This window comes from Triticum aestivum, chromosome 3A (assembly GCF_018294505.1).
Source record: "Triticum aestivum cultivar Chinese Spring chromosome 3A, IWGSC CS RefSeq v2.1, whole genome shotgun sequence".
Classification (NCBI taxonomy): domain Eukaryota; kingdom Viridiplantae; phylum Streptophyta; class Magnoliopsida; order Poales; family Poaceae; genus Triticum; species Triticum aestivum.
The window spans coordinates 39,549,242-39,558,574 of NC_057800.1; positions in this window are offsets into that span (position 1 = coordinate 39,549,242).

Sequence of the window (9,333 nt, forward strand, 5' to 3'; positions counted from 1 at the left end):
GTTTTCTATATAAGAAAACACTTCGAGAAATTTCGTTAGTTTCCTTCTCCACTTCCCTCTGCTTCATCGCCGCCGCCCAGTCCCGCACCGTCGCCACCCCCGTCGCGCCGTCCCCGTCGACTCCGCACCGCCCCTGTCCTCGTCGCGCCGCCCCCGTCACGCCGTCCGCGTCGCCGACCCGTCCCCGTCCCCGCACCGGCCCGCGTCCACATCCCCGCACCTGTCCGCGTCGCCGTCGCCGTCGCCTCGACCTCTCGCCCGCGCTGTGAGCCCCTGTCCCCCCTCTCCTCCCTCCAATCGAAGCCGCCGCGCCGCCGACGCCGTCGCCTTGGCTCGCCGTCGCCGTCGCCTCTGCACACACAAACACACACATACACACAAACACACACACACAATGTTTTTAGTTTTTCTGTTTTTAGTTTTTAGTTTTTAGTTTTTTTTTCTGTTTTTTCTGTATTAATGTTATAGAAATGTTAATTATATATAGAAATGTGTTAGAAATGTTAGTTATATAGAAATGTTAGTTTTTTTGTATTAATGTTATAGAAATGTTAGTTATATAGAAATGTTAAAGAAAAATTAATTATACAATTTTAGTTATAGAAATGTTAGAAATCACAATCCAATCATTTAAAAAATGTTACTTTTGCGGCATATAGTATTTGTTGTCGACGATTCCCGATCGGCATCCTCGCCGTCGACCCGTTCGCGACGACGTCCTGCTTCAGAGGACCCATGTCCGGGACTGGGCTCCGCCGGGCTGGCACTGGGAGGTTCTACCTTCAGGGGTGCGACGCTTGGTGAGGAACCCGACCCCGGGTCCCGTCGTCGACCCTGATCTCCTTTGGTGGTGTTCGCGTGGGCCACTTTCGGTGCGGAGGGAGCCGGCCCTGCCAGAGGTGGTACGTCGCTGTGTCAGGGAGGAGGACGAGCACGCCCATCGCTACATGGCTGCTATGGACGTCAGGTTCTCTAATACCTGGCAGGTTCTTTTGGGAGATCACCCGAGCTATGATCCAGTGATGGTTCCTTCTCTTTGGGTGTCCATCGCCCGCACCTCAAGAACCGCGAGTGGCCTAGATTACTCTGTAGTATTCGATCTTTATTAGCTTGCTTGCTAGCTAGCTAGCTAGTGATGTATTCCATATTATATCTATTATTCGAGACGATGTATTCGAGATTATATCTATTATTCGAGACGATGTATTCGAGATTATATCTATTATTCGAGACGACGTATTCGAGATTATATTCGATGATGCTTATTATGTACTATGATTGAGTCAGTTTTTCCTTATTAATTGATTGCATCCATGCATTGTAATTTGAATATATTTCTTTTGGATTAGTTAAATAAAACCTATGGCGGACAATACCGGCAGAGAGGGAGAAGAGGCCCTGTTCAATATCATACGCAATCTTCGCGGGCCAGATGATGATCAGAATGAAGAAGATTATGACGGCTCCGAATATCTAAACAACACCAGGGAGGGTGATATCATATTCGATCGCGACAACCGAATTGATGAAGTCATGAACTATGAACATGACGAAGAAAATGTTGATCTTGAAATAACAAAGACTGGCGAGGTATATATATTTATATAAGCAGGCATCTGGTGATCATCACATGTTTTAAATGACTTGAAGTTATATTAACGAATCGATCTTTCTTCTTTCAGCCATCCGGATCGAGCAAATCTTCAGGCAACAGGAAACGAGGCCCGAACAAAAAGTTGAAGGAGGGCGTAAAGTATAATATCGAGGCCATCAAACCTAATGGCGAACCATTAGCACCTAAGAAGATTGCGGACAAGTTCATTCGTCAGTGCGGAGTTCTTGTGAAGGGCCAACTTCCGATCTCCCTTCAAGAATGGAGAGAGCCAGCAAAGCCACGTCCAGGAGTTACTTTTGTCGACGACAGACAAAAACTTCTGCTTTGGGAAACGCTGATGGAACATTTCACCCTACCAGATCATTTCACAGATGCAGATGTGGAGAAAGTCAAGGACGCTGCTCTTAGGAAGATGGCGGTTGCATTCAAGAACCACAAGAATCATGAATGGGCCAAGTACGTCAATGGAGGAAGGAAGACTCCAGTATTCGAGGGAACACTAGAGAAGCAAAGTGCTCATTGGGACGATTTCATGAAATTCAAGGATTCAGAATTATCTAAGGAACGGTCAAGAATAAACAAGGCCAATGCTGCAAAAAGGATAAGTTCCATAAGCTGGGGCCAGGTGGCTATGCGATGGGAATGCCTAAGTGGGATAAGTCTGAGAAAGAGATGGAGGATGCAGGTGTCACTCCAGAAACATTGAGCTGGCCCCCCAGGTGCAGGACTTGGTTCTATGCGCATGGGGGGAGTTGGACCCAAAGGCAGGCAAAGTTTCGAAGAAGGCATGTCTGGACGGAGCCGAAGATAAGCTACTTGTTGCAATAGAAGAGGCTCGATCGGGGGTGTTCCAGCCCAACAGAGAGAACGATGAGCTTACGCGTGCCCTGGGAAATCCTGAACACCCGGGAAGAACACGAGGCATGGGCGCTATTCCGTGGTATGAGGGGTTTTCGGACTGGAACGCCGACTACAGAACCCGTGCGAGAAAGAAGATTGCGGAGGAGAAGAAGAGGAAGATGGAGGAGGAGCAGAGGAAGCTAGACTATGAACGCCTTCAAGGCCTAGAATCAGCGCACGCGGACCTGGCAGTCAAATTCCAGCGGCAGCAGGAGCAGATCAACTCAGCAAAGGGGGTCTCAATAGCTGCAGCAGCTAGCGGATGATCCAGTATTGGATAGCACCGTCCCATCCATGCCGAGAAGCAGCGTGGGTTCCGCCCCGGGCGACGCATTGCTGGATAGCTACCCAGTGGATGACATCATGTAGAACACTAACTGCGAGCTACACTTCAAAATAAAGAACATATCCATGAAGGTGGCGGACGCCCTTGCTTTTACAAATCCCCCCGAGGCAACCTTCCATTGCAACCCGATTCCAGCGGGCTATGCTCGTGTCTTGGTTGATGAGGTGGTGGACCAATATTCGGGGCTAGAGCTTGACATTCCTGGAGGTGACGATGAGCACACACTGGGAGAGGCCAACCATCGTATCATCCTATGGAGAAAGGATTGCATCATCTTTCGAAGGCCACCGACACAGCGTCATCCGACTCCTCGTCAAAGTCCGCCACCGAGTCAGCAGACTCCCGCTCCTCCAAGTCCACCAAAGCTTCAGGCCACTCCTCCTCCAAGTCCGGCACAGCTTCAGGCCACTCCTCCTCCTCCAACTCAGCCACGTCAGCTGTCTTTGCCTCCTCAGCAATCACGAAAGAGAGCCGCCTCAGCTATGGTGCGTAGCGGTACAAGTCGAGGTAGTACTAGAGGTACAGGCGGAGGCAAGCGATTTCAATATGGTCTAAGCCTCGCGCCTCTTCCGTAGAGGCCTTGCGACAAGTCCGAGGAGGAAAACGTAGCCATATCGAAGGCCGAGGTGGAAGCCCATTTTGCACCGAAACCGCCACCGCCGCCAAGGGAGAAAGTGCTTGAGGAAAAGATTGACCACTTCATTCGTATGGCTAGAGCACCAGCTCCCAAGCCTGTTGACACAGACTATGAGCGCCACATCAAAAAGTTAAATCGAGCACGTCTACAGAAAGAGGCGAGCTCGAGCTCGAGCAAATCAGATGGCAAAAGGAGCGGTAAAACCGTTCCCCAGCTGGGAGAACAGGCGGCGCAATCAATCCCCCTCTTGTTGTGCCAACAACACATGAGAGTAGGCGCGCCCAATATTATTGTGGGCAAACCGTTAGTGTTCCCGGGCTGGGTGATGTGGTAATAATCGAGGAGCATATTGAGCAGGCTGAAACGCTGATGATCATTGTTGGACAACTCCTCGATATCGAGCCCATGTCTCCGACTAGAGAGGAGGAAATAAAACGGAAATATGTCCGAGGCCAACCTTTGGTCGAGCCAGACGAGGTCAAGAAGCTCCCAACGAGAATGTATGAATTGCATCAATGGTACATGGACATTACCAAGATTTCCAATCGAGAGTCCCTCATGGTGAATGTCAAGAAGGATCATTACTACCATGAGACAGCTGTGTCCGTTGAGTATTCAGAACTATTTCAGCTATACAATCAAGACGCACTCGACAAATCTATCGTCAGTTGCTATTGTCTGTAAGTGATTTCTTTCTGTAATTTAAGTCTCTAGCTAGCTGTAGTGATCATTTTGATCAATCGTTACGTGTAATTATCCTCACTATATTCTTTCCTATGGTATTATGCAGGATGAAGATTTATGAAATGAAAAAAGGTGGACGCTATGGCATTGGGTTCGTTGACCCAAATACCATTAGTGAAGACACATGGAAATTAGATCCATATTACGAAAAAAAGTGTAGAGGAAAGCATGCTAGAGTTCTTCAAGCGCCTCAAATACAATGAAGATATACTACTTCCTTACAACTTCGAGTGAGTCACACTGTCTTGTACTACAAATTCTGTTTTTGCCTACTACTCCCTCCGTTCCGAATTACTTGTCTTGGATTTGTCTAGATACGGATGTATCTAGACTCATTTTAGTGCTAGATACCTCCGTATCTAGACAAATCTAAGACAAGTAATTCGGAACGGAGGGAGTAGCTAGCTACATGTTTTTGCTTACATATGCCCACTTAATTAAGACATGCAAACGTGTGTGCATGCAGATTTCACTGGATCTTGTTAATCATTAAAGTTGATGAAGGAACAGTTGAAGTACTAGACTCACTACTTAAGAAAGCAAGTGACTACACCATCGTGAAGGGGATAGTCAACAGGTAATTTCAATCATTATTAACTATATCTCGACCTATTTAATTAGTTCGTCATTTCTTGATAACAACTATTTAATAACCCATTTATTCATTTTCTTTGTCGGCGGGCAGGGCTTGGGCAAAGTTCATCAGGGCCACTCCAGGCCCATGGAAACAAAATTTGAAATGGTATCGACCCCAGGTAAGTAATTAAGTAGTACTAGCTAGCTGCCATCTTTTTAATTATCATGCTTGATTAATTATTATCTGATCAAATTCCATTCTCGTAAAGGCCCTGAAGCAGGCGCCGGGGAATAATCTGTGTGCATACTACGTTTGCGGGAACATTTGCATGATGTCGTCCGAAAGGAGCAGATCTCAAAGACAGGAGTGGATACGTTTGTTAGAACACTATTCACAATTTTTACACCATTATCGATATCTAGTCACACAACTAATACACATGCATATTGATCTCCTTCTTAACAGTTCAAAGAGGTGCGGGAGAAGCTCCTATCAGAGGACCGCATAGAAGCAATTCAAGAGGAAATAACAGGATTTTTGCTCGACCAGGTCATAGATCCCAAAGGAGAATACTATTACCCGCTAACGCCCCATGAACCACTTCTAATTGTTATCGTGCTCCGAAGGCACCAATTATGCTAATGCCACTGGCTCTGAAGGCACCAATTAGGAGAAATTGTAGATATCTAGCTATATATATAGACATATATATATACATGTGTGTATATATGTGTGAATTAATTAATGGTGGTTGTGAGACATTTGATGATATATATATATATATTATGATCGGTTCTACTAGAAATTCTATTTATATATATGCATAACGTGTACAATATGTAGTATCGTAAAATACCAGCAAATGAAAAAGAATTAAATGGAAAACATAAAATTAAATGAAAAAGAATTCATAAACCCAAAACCCCTAACCTTTTAATACCGGTTGGTGTCACCAACCGGTACTAAAGGGCTCCCTGCCCCCGAAGCTGGCTCGTGCCATGTGGTTGCCCTTTAGCACCGGTTCATGCTGAACCGGTACTAAAGGGAGGGGGGGGCTTTAGTTCCCACAATTTAGTGCCGGTTACCAAACCTGCACTAAAGGGCTTTACGAACCGGTGCTATTGCCCGATTCTGCACTAGTGTAAGAAAAGACTTGTTGGAACCTTAATTTTGCTTGAATTCGACGCAATTACATGGAATAGTGTCTTCATTGCTGGAGATATCTGTAATGAGAAGATCAGAAGAAGACTGTTGATGATCCACATAGGTCGTGCCTCCTCTCGGCCTGGGGTGACTCGCGTGGAGCCCTAGCGAGCCGTAGCAGCCCCCTCCTCTTCTCCCCTCGCCGGCGGTGGAAGGCGCCCATAGACAAAGCCTGCATAGCAACTACGGTGACATGCATGGCCGTCCTCTCGTGCGAAGGCGCATGCGGCCGAGGTGGCGTGGAGTCACGGTGCAATCTTGCTAGCCATTGGAGTCATGGTAGACCTAGCAGCGGAGCTCCTTCTGGGGGGTGGTGGCAATACATTGTCGGATCTGCCACCCCAAGCCCGGGTCTAGTAGATACACGACGATACGTATATGTGTGGGCAGCAATGCTTGCATCCTTGACGATGCAGGACGGCCTGCCTCCTAGATGGCGCATGGCAGAGGTCGTGTGTGCATGAGATTTGCATGTGTGGCTCTGCATGATGTTGGCTGACACGAGCCTGTAGTGCCACAACGGTGGTGGCGAGCCTCTCCGATGCGTTGCATGCACAACGCATCGATTGGGGACGGATCTGTCGCTATTTTTTAAAATAATATACATTTTCAAAATTAATTTTCAGAAATATTACACTGGATTTTTTTTCAAAAATAATACATATTCCAGTCAGCCAAAAGTAAGCCGATTAGTACCCTATCGGCTAGCAGCAGCCGATTGGGCTCCTGTCGGCTAACCGTTGGCCGACTGGAACTAATTGGTTTACTGTAGGCCGACTGGAACTAATTGGCTTCCTGTAAGCTGATAGGTGCATGCCCCATTTTCTAAGGCCTAATTTCTTGCTTCTAGGCACTAAGGTGTTGGGGAACACAGTAATTTCAAAAAATTCCTACACAAACGCAAGATCTATCTAGGTGATGCATAGCAACGAGAGGGGAAGAGTGTTGTCTACATACCCTCGTATACCGTAAGCAAAAGCATTATGACAACGCGGTTGATGTAGTCGTACGTCTTCACGATCCGACCGATCCTAGCACCGAAGGTACAGCACCTCCATGATCTGCACACGTTCAGCTCAGTGACATCCCGCGAACTCTAGATCCAGCTGAGTGTCGAGGGAGAGTTTCGTCAGCACGACGGCGTGATGACGGTGATGATGAAGCTACCGGTGCAGGGCTTCACCTAAGCACTGCAACAATATGACCGAGGTGGAAATCTGTGGAGGGGGCACCGCACACGGCTAAACAATCAACTTGTGTGTCTATGGGGTACCCCCTCCCCCGTATATAAAGGAGTGGAGGAGGGGAGGGCCGGCCCTCTCTATGGCGCGCCCTAGGGGGAGTCTACTCCCACCGGGAGTAGGATCCCCCTTTCCCTAGTAGGAGTAGGAGAGAAGGAAGGGGGAGCGAGAAGGAAGGAAGGGGCCCGACCCCCACCCAATTCTGATTGGGCTAGGGGGGGCGCCCTCCACCTTGGCCTTCCTCTTCTCTATTCCACTAAGGCCCAATAAGGCCCATATACTCCCCGGGGGCTTCCGGTAACCTCTCGGTACTCCGGTAAGTGCCCGAACTCATCCGGAACTATTCCGATGTCCAAACATAGGCTTTCAATATATTGATCTTTATGTCTCGACCATTCCGAGACTCTTTGTCATGTTCGTGATCATATCCGGGACTCCGAACTACCTTCGGTACGTCAAAACACATAAACTCATAATACCGATCGTCACCGAACGTTAAGCGTGGGGACCCTACGGGTTCGAGAACTATGTAGACATGACCAAGACTCGTCTCCAGTCAATAACCAACAGCGGAACCTGGATGCTCATATTGGTTCCTACATATTCTACGAAGATCTTTATCGGTCAAACCGCATAACAACATACGTTGTTCCCTTTGTCATCGGTATGTTACTTGCCCGAGATTCGATCGTCGGTATCTCAATACCTAGTTCAATCTCGTTACCGGCAAGTCTCCTTACTCGTTCTGTAATGCAACATCCCGTAACTAACTCATTAGTCACATTGCTTGCAAGGCTTATAGTGATGTGCATTACCGAGAGGGCCCAGAGATACCTCTCCAACAATCGGAGTGACAAATCCTAATCTCGATCTATGCCAACTCAACAAACACCATTGGAGACACATGTAGAGCATCTTTATAATCACCCAGTTACGTTGTGACGTTTGATAGCACGCCAAGTATTTCTCCGGTATTCTGGAGTTGCATAATCTCATAGTCATAGGAACATGTATAAGTCATGGAGAAAGCAATAGCAATAAACTAAACGATCATAGTGCTAAGCTAACGGATGGGTCAAGTCAATCACATCATTCTCTAATGATGTGATCCCGTTCATCAAATGACAACTATTGTCCATGGTTAGGAAACTTAATGATCTTTGATTAACGAGCTAGTCAAGTAGAGGCATACTAGTGACACTCTATTTGTCTATGTATTCACACATGTACTAAGTTTCTGGTTAATACAATTCTAGCATGAATAATAAACATTTATCATGATATAAGGAAATATAAATAACAACTTTATTATTGCCTCTAGGGCATATTTCCTTCATAAGGTGGGTAAACATTGCAGTGTAGTCTCGTACTCTCGCCAAGATATGTCCAAATCCGGATATCCTTTTAAGATGTATTTTCTCCGTCTTTAAAAGAGTGTACTTCCAACTTTGTTGGAGGGTCAAACTATCTAAACGTTTGACCGAGTTTGTGCAAAAATATGCCAATGCTTGTGAAACCAAATAGGTATATGACGAAAATATACTTTACCATGAATCTAATGCTACTAATTCGATGGTATAAATGTTGGTCTATTATTGTATAAATACGGTCAAACATAAAAAAGTTTGACTTTTCAACAAAGTTGGTAGTACACTCTTTTAAGAACAAAGGGAGTATGGTTCATCGTGTTTGTTCGAAAATACCGATTTATAGGATTTCTAGATAATTTCTCTTTAGTTTTGTTTTATTTCTATGATGTGGCTTTAAGGTAATAAATAAATAATCGACATATGGTAAACTAAGCGTTCATCCATGCAAGGATACTTATTGACATACTTCTTCTGCCTAGATCAATTATACTAATAACACCGATTATGTGTGTATGAATGGTATCATTACTACGTGAAGATCAATATTGACCTAACCAAAAGCAATACAATACTACACAACACAACTATGCCAGACAAAAGATCCGAGACAAGCCATGAAAAACCCACCCCGAATAGGGCCTATTCGAGACGAGCCATGAAAACCCGCGAAAACCCATGGAAAATACGACATATGTTTTGT